This window comes from Hippocampus comes, unplaced genomic scaffold, assembly GCF_001891065.2.
Source record: "Hippocampus comes isolate QL1 unplaced genomic scaffold, H_comes_QL1_v1.1 scaffold390, whole genome shotgun sequence".
Classification (NCBI taxonomy): Eukaryota; Metazoa; Chordata; class Actinopteri; order Syngnathiformes; family Syngnathidae; genus Hippocampus; species Hippocampus comes.
Window position 1 is genome coordinate 151,490 of NW_017805083.1, and position 4,734 is coordinate 156,223.

A 4,734-nucleotide genomic window follows, 5' to 3' on the forward strand; every position below is an offset into this window, starting at 1 on the left:
GACTCGTGGTGATGTCTCGCTTCGATTTGCTTCCCTCCTTGTATGCGGAATCATGACACCAAAACCGGTTGGGGGGCGGGGGGGTCATGCACGGCGCAATATCAACTTTGGATTTGGAATCCGACCCAGACCCAACAATGGCCATTGAGCTGTCATACTGGGGGGGGGTCGTGTGCTAGCCAAAGATGCAGAAGCTGCTTCTGTCGCACCGCCCGATTTGCCATTTTCACCCTTTTTGGTACAAATCGGAAATGGATGACTAGGGTTCGACTTTGCCTTGCTCAAGGGCACCTCGACGGCAGTATTCAGGCGACCCGATTTATCTCCATGTGATGGGCTAAATATTAGAAACACTTCCCGGTATGTGCCGCATTGCCACGACACACCAGCTCAGAGTCAAACTGATCATCGGGTTGAAGCTTTCTTTGTTTTGAAGAGGAAAAACTCTGGCCTGGCTGAGAGTTTCAGCCGTGGCTTCGGCCTTCATCAATACTTCCCGGTGAGGTGTCGGGTGGGGAAAACTTCCGAATCAGGCGCCCCGACCCGGTCAAGGCTGCGCTGCAAATCCCGCCGCTGCTCAAGCAATGTGTCCCATGTGTGCGGGAGCACGGAAGCCCCCACCCGGTCCCTGTCGATGGTGCCGTCAACACGCCTCCTATTTTCGATTGCCACCTCGATCCATCTTTTGAATCGATTGGTTTCTGGTGTGATGACTTTCCCCTTCTCTGGCAAGACGAGTGGCTTGACATGTGAGAGTACGAGACTGAAAAACAGATTTTGAATAGCTGATGTATCGTAATATTGTCTGATGGAACTTGGCCTTTGGTTCTGTCGCAGACACAAAAAAAAAAAAAAGGATAATGGCAACTCACTGTTGGCGATCCTACTGCCGAGGTGCCCTTGAGCCCTCATTGAATCGTCAGAAACCGCTACATTCAAAAGAAGGATCAAGGAGGCTTGGAGACGGCACCGTCAACGGGGACGAGGGGGCTGACATGCTCCCGCACACCCCGGACGGCGGCGGGGACTGGGGCGTTAGGCCCGAGCGGGTCGCGCAGCCCGATTTCAAAATAAGAGCCGCTATTTAACCGCATAAACCGAGCTTGGTGTGACGCTTTCTTTTCGGTCCGCAGCGAATGAATAATTCAAAATAGCGAGCCGTTTGTCACTTGATCAGTTTTTGAGTCGACGCCGAACGACAAAAGAGGAGATGCGGCAAATTAGCGCGGCGAGATCAAAACACGTTTGACTCGAAGCATCTGAATGGCGAACGCGCGATCAAAATGGCCATCAGATTAGCGGCCGCGACTAATTGATTCGTCGACTGAACGATTTCAGCTGTGTCGGATTGCGACGTGGATGAAGACCTCTGCTGTGTGTGTCGCTATGAGATAAATCCCAGACGCTCGCCTTCTTTCACTTCCTCTGCTCTTTGTCTCCCAACTTCACCATCACCCCTCCTCCTTCCCTCCTCCCCTTTTTGCCCCCCCCCCATCAGCACCCTCACATGCATGCACGCCCCCACCCCTCGGGCGACAGCAGAGCAGGAATTGATTAGTGGCACCGCTTAAAAATAGACGACTCGTTGTCATAGCAACGCCCACAATGAGCTGTTGTCTAGTTAAATAAAGAGCATCGTTGTGTCTGAGCAGTAGGTGGAAGGTGTGTGTGTGTGTGTGTGTGTGTGTGTGTGTGTGTGTGTGTGTGTGTGTGTGTGTGTGCGCGTGCGCTTTGCATTCTGTATGCGCGTGTGTATATTCACGGATGGCAGGTGAAGGCGGAGGTAATTATCTCGCCGCGGTTCTGCTCGATGTGACTTATGTATGGCGCCAAGTCTCTGATCGCTTTGGGCAACAGGAAAACACTTCTCAACACTCATTGGCTCCGAAGCCGCATCCCAATCATCGACTCCAAGCTGCATCGTGCAGTCCGTCGCAGCCCTTGTTGCTATGGGCGCCATTCTGATCGGCCTCATTAGTGTCAAGGACTAGTCAGACGCAAATGGATCCGATCGCTCACGTGCCCAACCGCCCTGTCCCCCGACATCCTTCTCAGCTGAGGTGGGCCATGTGCGCGCGCGTCCAGGTATTTGCCGCCGGAGAGACGTTTTTCCAGACGCTCGACCGGCACAGGGTCCTCGTCGGCACAGCGCAAGGGGTTTTGATCGTCGTCCCCGTTCCGAGTTTTTCGACGACGCGGTCGGCCGCGCGCGCTGTTCGTCATCTTGAAGGGAACAGATGAGCGACGAGGGGTTTTCACACACTGCGGCAGTTCACCCTCACACCTGACCGCTGGCCTCTGAGCCGGATGCCGTTGCTGAGTCCAAAAAAAAAAATGGCACCCATGAAGTCCAGAGCTGGTGTGACTGTCAAGCGCCGCCAATCTGGTGTTGAGCAAAGCTTCGCCTGACTTCTTCCCGTTGCGCTTTACCCTCCTGTGTCGCCCAGTTCGACAGAAAACGGCAACTGCCGGTCGCTAAAACGCAGTGCGATCGCCGTACTTATTTCAAAGCGACTCGGAAAGCCTTTTTCCAAAACGAATGGACGACGCACTTTGCCGTTCTTCCAACCGACGCGAGGCCTTGGCTCGGCTTCAAGAGCAATAGCGAGACCCCTCCGAGCGTGCGGCGGCTGCGGACCCGCTGGGTCAGTCCGTCGGCTTCCGCGTCTGTTGGGTTGGTCCAAGTTTTTGGGGTGGCCAGCGGCCCCCTCTCTCTCACATCATCGATTGTGCGAGAATCCTTTGGAAATCCTCCCCGGTGAAACACTGTTTGCGTTTGGGACCCAGCGCGGCCTTCTCATCTTCGAGTTGGTCGACATGGACGTTGGCGTTCCATCTTGAGCGGAACGATTGACTAAAAGACGGAAAAACCAACAAGCCAACACTTTGAACTAAATCCTTCCGACGCAATCGTGACTCGGGTTGTCTCGACTGTCATCTCAGAATGCCTTTATTGTGTTTGCCTCGGGATCAGACGCCGCAAAAAAAAAAATGCCCCCACACCGAGACACACTGTCTTAGTTGTACATCCGATGTTCGTTTTTTTTTTTCTTTCCTTCAAGGCGCAAATTGTTTGCACAGAATAAGACGTTGTTGAGCATGTGCACACCATCTTGCAGCTCACCCGACGTGACCCAAGCGCCGCCGAGAGCTCTGTGCCGCCGCAGTCCGACATGACCTACATGCCAGCAGGCAGAGCGCAGAATGTGGTTTTCGCCCTACGCCGATGCGACGCTGACTTCAGCGGAGCATCTCGGATTGGATTTTACCGCGGCGGCCATCTTGCGCACGTCGTCGCCGTCAAACTTTGGCTCTTCGCTCGCCCGTTTGCCGCCAAATTGTCACGGGGCCTCGCTTGCGATTTCTGGCCGGGGCGGCGTCGGCCCCCGTTGGCTCCGGTCGGACGCCGCCCGTGCTCGCTTGCGCGTTGACTCGATTGACTTTTTATTTGATTTGTTTTTTTGGGGCTGTGCGCTTTTTCACCTTGCAGCAGTTGTGAGTGCAATTCCTGACTCCTTAGCCAAGAGTTTGTGAGAAGAGGCCTTGATGATGCGACCTTCATCATCAGAACTCTTAGGCAATATGTTCCTGTCAAGGATCCAAAGGGGAGGGGGGGGGGGGAATAATAAAATTGGCCGACGACCAGGCCTGGTTGTATTTGCCCTAAGTCAGTTCTGATTGGCACCAGGTCACCCGGGACCCGAATGCGGACAAGCGGTCTGGAAAATGGACGAATGAAAGAATTGACATTTGTGGGCCCACAGCGAAAAATGACGAGCGTAAACCTAAACGTGCCCTCCGTTCACGGCACCGTTTTGCGGGTCCGCGCTCCCTTTCCCACTTTGCTTCAACGGTCAGCCCTCAGCCTCCTCCCAAATGGCAGTGTCGCGTGGCCGGCGCCGACCGACGTGTTCAATCTGGCGGGTGGTTTTGTCGTTTTGTGCGGGGATTGCTTTCGAGTGGAAAAGCGACCACCCCCCCGCCAACGCGGGGGCGAGTCGCACTCAGCCGACCGAGCCGACGCTTCTGCCGTTACACGGTCGGTCTACAAATCGGATTTGGCTTTTAAATTGAAGAGCATTTTGCGTCCATGGCCGTAGCAGGCGGCCGTGCCCGCTGCCACGTAGCGGCCGACCGCGGCATTTTGAGTTGCGCTTGAAAGTTTTTATTTTTGGCAGAAGGTGAGAGCGAGCGGAGTCGGATACGTGCGGCCCCTAAGTGAGAAGCGGATGAAGCGGGCCGTTAAAAAGTGCGGCAAAGCGCTTCCCGCCGATGGCGTAGGACAAACCGGGGATGGAGGTGGCGGCGAGGCAGAGGGGCCTACCGGGAGTTGCGTCAGCCAAATAAATTTGTCCCGATGCAGAGCATGCGTGAAATGAGCAGCAGATTCCACATCGCGGCCGCAAATGGCCCCATTCCCAATCCGCTCGCCGGGCTGGTGCGCCGACCGCTTGGCAAAAGCGCGCCGACCAAGGCGCGGAGGCACGGCGGGCCACCTTTGCCATTTGTGTACAGGAAGGTCCGAGGAAGGGCCTCCGGTTCACACGTTGTGCAAGACGGCATTCGGAGTGGGGGGGGGGATTAAGATTCGCTCTCGGGAGAGCGCTGCCCTCCTTGTCTCCTCCCCCCACGTGCGCACGCGCAAAGCCACGCGAGGACAGCGCAGCGGGGAAAAGAAAGCGGCTCCATGGCTCTTTTCTGATGATTTGTAAGAACCCCCCCCCCCCCCCCCCC

The 4,734-nt window shown here is 55.7% G+C and overlaps 1 long non-coding RNA gene across 1 annotated transcript in view; it reads right to left on the reverse strand.

Moving 5' to 3' along the window:
* Positions 1-26: 26 nt before the first annotated feature.
* LOC109513139 (uncharacterized) overlaps positions 27-4,734 on the reverse strand; it is a 13,127-nt gene continuing 8,419 nt past the window's right edge. The window contains exon 3 of the long non-coding RNA XR_002167665.1: positions 27-37. This is a non-coding gene — a long non-coding RNA (uncharacterized LOC109513139). The remainder of the gene's footprint in view (positions 38-4,734) is intronic.